Raw genomic sequence first — 10,240 nt, forward strand, 5'->3', positions numbered from 1 at the left:
TAATAATAAATTATAGTCTTTATAATAATACTTGTATTAGTAATAATAAGTGTTCTAAAAATAACCATAATAATAATAATCACAATACTATTAATAATAATAATAATAATTTTGGTAATGAAATCTACCTTCCAAAGCCTTTCTAAAAAAATATGCCCTGAACCGGGTTTGAACTAGAGACCTCCCGCTCACCCACAAACACACTTAACCATTCCCTCTGTCTTGTTTATCTGATTTATAAGGCAACCCAAACTATATATCTAGTATTTCATTTAGCCATGTTCATCATCTTCTTCACCAAGTTTAAAATCAAACAGGGGCAAAAACTCAACAACAATCGAACGGGTTTTCATTTATGACTTTTAAACAACATGAAACAAAAAAAAAATGTGTTCATGATATAAAAAAAATGAGAAAAAAAACAAAAAAAAAATCCTACTGCTTGCGCGTAGCCAAGAATTTTTTTTTTTTTTTCAATTTTGAGTTCGTTTTGGACAATCTTTACAACATAAAACATGTTTCAAATCATTCCTAAAATCTATTTAAATCATTAATTTAACTGGAAACTTCAACACAATTACGAATTTCGCGATGAACACTTTCTTTGACTTTTGACAAAATAACTTTGACTCGCAAATTCGATTTCGTTATTAAGAATTGGAACTTGAGATTTTACAAGAAGTTTAAGTAAATGATTCCTAACAACTCTACATTTCTGGTTTTTGAAATTTGTTTCGAATTCTCGTTAGTGTATATCACTGTGAAGAACTCAAGAACTCAAAAATTGATTTTTAGATTAAGAGTGTTATAGGTTATGATTACAACATGAATTGTGTTGCAATTCATTCCTATAAACTTTATGGATCATCAAATTAACTGAAGATATCAAAACAAACTCGAATTTAATTCAAGAATACTTAGTTGACTTTGAAAACCAAAACTTTGACTCTCAAATTAGAAATTGATAGAAAGAATTGAAGATTGAAAACTTACAGATAGTTTAGATAGACGATTCCTAACAAGACTGCATTATTACATTTTAAAAATTAATTCGAAATCAAAATATGGTTAAAATGATGAATGTACAGAGTGTCGAGCTTATTTAGTGATTTTTTCTCAGGTTCATTCATTCACTGGATGCAAGAGACATTATATAGCACAAGATTTTTGTTTTGAATTGTGATTGAGAATGACTTGTAACAACATCCGACAATTACAAAAATCAAATACAGTTTTGAGGGATATGGGTAACTGAATGGTACTAGCTCATGACTTTTTTTTAATTTAATATTAATAATTAATAAATATAATAATAATAATAATAATAATAATAATAATAATAATAATAATAATAATAATAATAATAATATCAATAATAATAATAAGTAATAATGATAAAAAATCATAAAAATGATAATAATTTTATAAATGAATAAAAAAATAATAGTGTCTTTAATAATATCTAATTATAATACAATTAAGGTTTAACATATAACAAGTTTTATATTTCAATTTTTATATCTATGTATTATATAATATTAATAATACAAATATTAATATTAACATTAATAATAATAATGAAAGTGATAATTATATTACTACAACAACTATATTCTTATCTTGTATTTACTTTTAATGTATTAATATTATAATTTATTAATTATGTAAATTTTAACATATCTTTTATATTTAATACTTATACATTTTTATATATATTTCAATATAACTATAGTCACCAATTATAGAAATCATGTTCATATATATATATATATATATATATATATATATATATATATATATATATATATATATATATATATACACCTATATATATTTATAGTAATTTATTTATTCTATATATTATTTTATATTTTTAATTCTAATGATTAAATTGTATTATTTTAATTCATTATATATATATATATATATATAATTTTGTTTATATTTATATATACATATATATATATATATATACATATTTATTTAAACACAATTGTTCATGAATCGACGGGCATAGTCAAAGGGTAATTGAATATGAACATAGTTCCAAAATATTCGAGACTTAACATTACAGAATTTGCTTATCGTGTCGGAATCATATAAAGATCAAGTTTAAATTTGGTCGGAAATTCCCAGGTCATCACAAGTTAAGTTATGATTTGTATAAATTTGTTACAAATTTCACGTAGCTACAAAAAGCAAAATTATCCAATCTTGTTTTACCTATAACTTCTTCGTTTTAAATCCGTTTTGAGTGATACAAGTTGCTATGGTTTCATATTGAACTTACGTTTGTGAATATAAACATAAAAATTATAAGTTTATAGTCGAAAATACAGGTTACAAGTCATTTTTGTAAAGGTAGTCATTTCAATCGAAAGAACGACGTCTAGATGACCATTTTGGAAAACATACTTCCACTTTGAGTTTAACCATGATTTTTAAATATAGTTTCATGTTCATAAGAAAAATCATTTTCCCAGAAGAATAGCTTTTAAATCAAAGTTTATCATAGTTTTTAATTATCAAACCCAAAACAGCCCGCGGTGTTACTACAACGGCGTATGTCCGGTTTAACGGTGTTTTTCGTGTTTTTAGGTTTTAAATCATTAAGTTAGCATATCATATAGATATAGAACATGTGTTTAGTTGATTTTAAAAGTCAAATTAGAAGGATTAACTTTATTTACGAACAAGTTTAGAATTAACTAAACTATGTTCTAATGATTACATGTTCAAATCTTCGAATAAGATAGTTTTATATATATGAATCGAATGATGTTATGAACATCATTACTACCTCAAGTTTAGTAGGTAAACCTACTGGAAGTGACAAAAATTAATCTAGCTTCAAAGTATTCTTGGATGGCTTGAAAGTTCTTGAAGTAGAATCATAACACGAAAACAAATTCAAGTAAGATTATCACTCGAAATAAGATTGTTATAGTTATAGAAATTGAACCAAAGTTTGAATATGAGTATTACCTTGAATTAGAAAGATATCTTACTGTAAATAAGAAAGATTTCTTGAGATTGGATGATCACTTGAAATGGATTAGAAAGCTTGGAAGTAGACTTGTAAACTTGAGAGTATTCTTAATTTTATGAAACTAGAACTTATAGAATTTATGAAGAACACTTAGAACTTGAAGATAGAACTTGAGAGAGATTAATTAGATGAATAAAATTGAAGAATGAAATAGTTTGTAGGTGTTTTTGGCCGTTGTTATATGGATTAGATATAAAGGATGTGTAAGTTTGTTTTCATGTAAATAATTCATGAATGATTTATAATATTTTTTGTAATTTTGTGAGATATTTCATGCTAGTTGCAAAATGATGGTTCCCACATATTTAATGACTCACATGGGCTGCTAAGGAGCTGATCATTGAAGTGTATATACCAATAGTATATACATCTATAAGCTGTGTATTGTACGAGTACGAATACGGGTGCATACGAGTAGAATTGTTGATGAAAATGAATGAGGATGTAATTGTAAGCATTTTTGTTAAGTACAAGTACTTTGATATGTGTCTTGAATTCTTTCAAAAGTGTACAAATACATCTTAATACACTACATGTATATACATTTTAACTGATTCGTTAAGTCATCGTTAGTCGTTACATGTAAGTGTTGTTTTGAAACCTTTAAGTTAACGATCTCATTTAATGTTGTTAACCCATTGTTTATTATATCTAACGAGATGTTAAATTATTACATTATAATGATATTATGATGTATGAATATATCTTAATATGATATATATACATTAAAATGTCGTTACAACGATAATCGTTACATATATGTCTCGTTTCAAAATCCTTAAGTTAGTAGTCTTGTTTTTACATATGTAGTTCATTGTTAACACACTTAATGATATACTTAATTATCATTTTATCATGTTAAACATAGTGTATCTATATCTTAATATGATTCATATGTATTTAGTAAGACGTTGTTATAATGATAATCGTTATATATGCGACGACCCGGGAATTTCCGACCAAATTTAAACTTGATCTATATATGTTTCCGACACGATAAGCAAAGTCTGTAATGTAAAATCTCAAAAAATTTGCAACCATGTTCATACATATATACATTTGACCTCTGACTAATCCCGACGATTCACGAACAACTATGTATAAATAAATATGTAAATATAAATGAATTCTATACATAGGTAATATTATAATATATAAATAATTAATAAATATCAAAGATTCAATAAAATATAAATGGTGGATAAGATATTATAACTGGAAATATATTGAAATTAATTTCAAGTTTGAATATAATTGTTATATTAATATTATTATCATTACTAGTATTATTAATGAGAAGTATTATTACTAATATTATTAATATGATTGTTATTATTGATATATATACTGTAATGTACAAATATTGAATATTAAATAATAGATATATGTTATTATATATTGTATATTATATAACTATTAAATATGACATAATTAATAAATTATAAGATTAAATGTAATCGCAAGTTAAAATATAGTTGTTGTAGTAATATTATCATTACTTTCATTAAAATCAGTATTAGTTATATTATTATAGATAACATATAGATATGAACTTTAATGCATCTAATTTGTTATCTTTACTAAAACTATTATTACTCTCATTACTATTACTAGAATAAATATTTATTATAAATATCAATGTTATTAATATACCTACTATTAATATAACTAGTACCAATTTGATTTTATGAATATTATTAATAGTATTAATATTTCTATTATTATTATTATTAGTATTTATTATTATTAATAGTATTATCAATATTATTTTTAATATATTTGTTATTAATTATTAATATTAATTAAATATAATTTCATAAGTCAAAATTTCGTACAAGTATGATGTATATCATATTCTGCTTTTGATTTCTTTCTTACCTGATCAGGATCCTATGTCGATTAGATCACACTACCATACAACCTAAATCAAATTCTTCTACAAGCATTAACCAACTCCACTATCTACAAAAATATACAACTTTTCTATTATACTTCTAATCAAACCATCATATGATCTACCACTACCCAAACCATCTATCCAATCTTTATATGGATATATACATATGACTTGAAAAAGAAAAACCCATCTATCACACATGATCACCAAATCACTTCACCACCTTCCTTTATATTTTCTGTTTTGAATCGCCATACACTTCCTTCTTCTTTTCTTTCTCCTTCTCAAACCTGTCACCCAATGAAACTTCAAGTCACCACCTTTAATATCTTTAACTGCTACTTGTTGTTGACAAACCATTCATTAACCACCCTGAATAACCAACCACAACTGCTATCTGTTTCTTTCTGTTTAACACCACCGCGAAAACCATAAACCACTTTCACGACCACCACCCATTTAACTTGCAACTTTGCACGATATTATTTTTCTATTTTTAAAACTTCTTGCGAGCCTTTTCTTTTGATTGTGGCCGACACTTACCAAGGGAATGGCGACGGCAGAAACAAGATATACATATGGGATAATTTTGCAAACATTTGTGACGACCCGGAAATTTCCGACTAAATTTAAACTTAATCTTAATGTGAATTCGACACGATAAGCAAAGTCTGTAATGTTGAGTCTTGAAAACTTTGGAACAGTTACATGAATGCATTTGCCCTTTTGACTAACCCCGACGATTCACAAACAATTGTTTGTAAATAAATATATATGTAAATTGATCATCTGAATTAAAAATGTAAAATAAAATACAAGATGAGAAAATTATTATAAATCTATGACTATATACATATATATGATTTTCTGTAAATATTATTATCATTTGGATATCGAAATATATATATTTATATATATATATATATATATAAATTATAAATATTATATGTTTAAATTTATTCCTATGATGAAAGAATCTTATAATTTAAATAAATAAATATATATATATATATATATATATATATATATATATATATATATATATATATATATATATATATATATATATATATATAAGACAATAATATTTTCATATTTAATATGCATACACATATTATATGAAGTATTTATAATAGGTATACAACACATACTAGCATATAATATATAATGTATCATTATAATGTATAATCTTAATGTGTTAAGTGTAATTACAAATTAAAAATATAATACCAATATTATTAGTATAATTTTAATAGAGATATCACTAAAATAATTATTTTTATTATTATTATTATTATTATTACTATTATTATTATGGTATTTTCATTAAAATTAGTAATAGTAACAGAATTTTTTTTTATAAATATTACGAAATATATATTATTAAGATTTATATTATTACTAAATATATTATGGATTTATATATATATATATATATATATATATATATATATATATATATATATATATATATATATATATATATATATATATATATATATGCAAATCTTAGGGACTAAGTTATTTGATTCAGTTAACCAACATGAATCAGATTTGTTTAATTTTCTTTATATTTGTTTTGTCTTCATCGATCCTCAACGGAGTTACTAAATGTCAATTTAATAAAAATCGTACAGATTTGTTATGTGTATCCATCAGTCTGTAGCTATTTTCGTTTATATCTGTGATTAGGTTATCAGTCAAAATCAACACATATAGCGGATACAAATTCTGTTTGATTTCCCTATCAGATTCTATTACTTTATCTATTTTAATATCTGTACTGAACGGATCTTTATGTCAACCATCATCTGCTTTAAAACAAACAAATGGCTCCAAGACATGGTGAAATTCAAACAACTTTACACCTTTTATATCAATTGCAACCTTGTTAACTTCTGCTAATTTCGAGAGTTAACAGAAAAATAAATAACGAAACTTTAAACCTCTGTATATTCACTTTTTAACCAAAACACAAATTCTTACTTAAGCTGTCTGCAAGTTTTCAAGATTTAATTTTTTTTATTGAGTATCAATTTTGGAGTCAAAGATTTAACTTAAAAAGTCAAACTGTCTGATTCTTAACAAAATTCGAATTTGTTTTAAAGTATTAAGTTCAATTGAAGTTACAGATAACTTCTAAGTGTAATTTACGACATATCTCTTGTTGTAATCTTAGTCTAAAAGTGATTCCATTTTAAAATTTAGCTTTGTGTTCATCTTCTTCATATTCGAAAAAAAAATACATTTGAGTTTTCTTCAGTGTCTGGTCTATAAGATGTATAAATTAGGAATGTTAATTTTGTTTAGTTTGCAATCCACAAACCCAATCACAATTTCACTACCTTGATCATTAATTTAGTCGACTGAAATTCATTGAAGGGAAGGAAGAAAGGGAATCAGTAAAATTACGAGTTATAAAAAAATTAAAAGGGTTATGAAACAGATAACGGGCAACAGCCCAATGGTTAGGTCGAGTGCGGGTATACGGGAGGTTTAGAGTTCGAGCCACATTTAGGCTCTTTTTCTTTGGAATTCATTTTTGAGGTAGTTTTTAATTTTCAAAAATCTTTATTATTATTATTATTGTTATTATTATTGTTATAATAATTGTTATCAATTGTATATTCATTAATTTGATTATTATCATTATTAGTAGTATTATAATTATTAATTAACACTTATTATTATTAGTATGATTATTACTAAATATTATTATTATTGTTACTAGTATTGTTATTATGAGTTATTATTACAAGTAATATACTTATTATTATTATTAATGCTAAAATAAGAACTAAGTATCATTCATTATTATTATTATGAAAATAATAAAGTTTATTATAATTGTTAGTAATATATGTATTATTATAAATATTATTATTAATATCAAATTACAAATTGTTAGTATTATTATGGATATTAACAACAAAAGTATTAGTAATAATATCATTATTATTGTTAATATGATTATTAGTATGATTAAAAATAAACTTATTACCATAATTAACAGAATATATATCTTTATAATTAATATTATTATTATTAAGAATTAAGTATCATTATCAAAAGTTAATATTTTCATGATCATTATTAGTAAATTATCCATTTTACTAAAAACTACTTTTTAAAACGGATAAATATTTTGTACATAAAATATACCTATTATGCATACTATAATTATATTAAAATTGCATATAACTATATATATATCAAACTTACAAATATTATTTATATAAATATTTACAACTAACAAACTATCGATTTTTACTTATAACATTAAACAAGTATGGATATATTAATAAAATTATATAAATAATAACTATTTTTGAATATAAACACAAACTAAATATATAATATATAAATTAAGAGATAATAAATTGTTCTACTACGATTATATGTATTAATATATATACAAATGATATAGGTTCGTGAATCTGAGGCCAATTCTGCTTTGTTCAATATAGTCATATGTATTTTTACTACAAAATACATTAGGTGAGTTTCATTTGCTCCCTTTTTAATTGCTTTTGCAATATATATTTTTGGGTTGAGAATACATGCGCTGCTTTTATAAATATTTACGAAATAGACACAAGTACTTAAAAATATATTCTACGTTGAGTTGTACCACTGGCATATTTCTCTGTAGCTTGGTAACTACTATTTACATGAGTATTGTAAACGCGAATCCTGTTGATAGATCTATCGGGCCTGACAACCCCAACCGGACTGGACGACCAGTATTCAACGGTTGCACAGTACTTCGTTTTGTAGACTACACTTGGTACGGTGTAGTGAGATTTTATAATAAAGGGAATATGCGACGTTGATTAAATGTTAAGTATGGTTACCAAGTGCTCAACCACTTAGAATATTTTTATTAAAACGTTTGTGTATATGAAATCTTGTGGTCTATTAAGATATTGAAATGATTGTTATGATACACCTATGAACTCACCAACCTTTTGGTTGAAACTTTTAAGCATGTTTATTCTCAGGTATATAAGAAGTCTTCCGCTGTGCATTAGCTCATGTTATTTGTAGTCATTCCTGCATATTTAGGACAGTACCTCACAATAGGACCACATGTTGATGACTTCGTCCAGGTGGTTAAGGTCGGGGTCTCTACAGGTGGTATCAGAGCGTTGGTCCTAGCGAATCAAGTCTTGCATTAGTGTGTCTAACTGATAGTTGTTAGGATGCATTAGCGAGTCTGGACTTCGACCTTAGCCTCATATTATAAGTTTTGCTTATCATTTCCTATCGGAAATTACTTGCTTATCATTCTTAAGTTTAGACACGTCTTACTGCCACTATTGCATCGATAGTGTATAGACAAAATTTATATCTTAGCGTATCTGTTACTGTAGACTTTGCATGGCAATTTTCGTAGATTCCTCCGTAACTTATGTGATTTTAGTATCATATATGCATATATAAATTTTGTAAAGCAGGATACCAATCTACATCCTATAATCTATTTCTTATCGAAAATCATTCATCTGATCGTACGAAATGGATTCCTCAACCAGTTCGAGTTCCTCAGATTCCGACAGCTATTCCGACATGGATATCCACTTGAGCTCCGAGAGCAGCGTCACCAGATTAAATCAACCAATCAGCCATCCCCAATTCATTTGATGGGTTTGTAGTCGACTTAACCAATAGAGACAATAAGAAGGCGATCCTTTCCACCCACCAACCTGCATCCTCGGCGATGAACCTGAAGCACTTACCGGTGAACCTATCCGAAACACCATTTTTAACCTCATCTCCAGGGTAGCTCATCACGATTATCTTCTATCTAAAATTCTAAACCTTATTCATTCACTCGTTCCGACCGACAATCATCCCGGAGTAATAGAAGAAGTCAACGAGATTCGAGCTCGAGTAGTGGCTTTGGAGAATATGGTGTAAAACTTAATAGCTCCAGCAACATCACCGGCACCAACAGTACCACCAACATCAACACCAGTACCACCAACAACCCAAGTTTCAACCTCACATGCCTCAACATCTCATTCTGTACCTCGAGCATAATCATCGTTCTACGTATCATTCTATTCGTTCTACATATCGTTCTACATATCGTTCTATATCGATTATCTTCGCTCGACATGGCGATTATGTAATTTCTAAAGTTTTAGAGATTATGTAATTTAGTACTAATGATAAATCAAATGAGTTTAATATCTTATTGACTCATTAAATTCATGATTACATCTGAAGAAAATATATATGTATATATATTTTTATAAAGATTGTAATTAAAAATTCTTTTGTACAAACTG

Source organism: Rutidosis leptorrhynchoides, chromosome 6 (assembly GCF_046630445.1).
Source record: "Rutidosis leptorrhynchoides isolate AG116_Rl617_1_P2 chromosome 6, CSIRO_AGI_Rlap_v1, whole genome shotgun sequence".
Taxonomy (NCBI): Eukaryota; Viridiplantae; Streptophyta; class Magnoliopsida; order Asterales; family Asteraceae; genus Rutidosis; species Rutidosis leptorrhynchoides.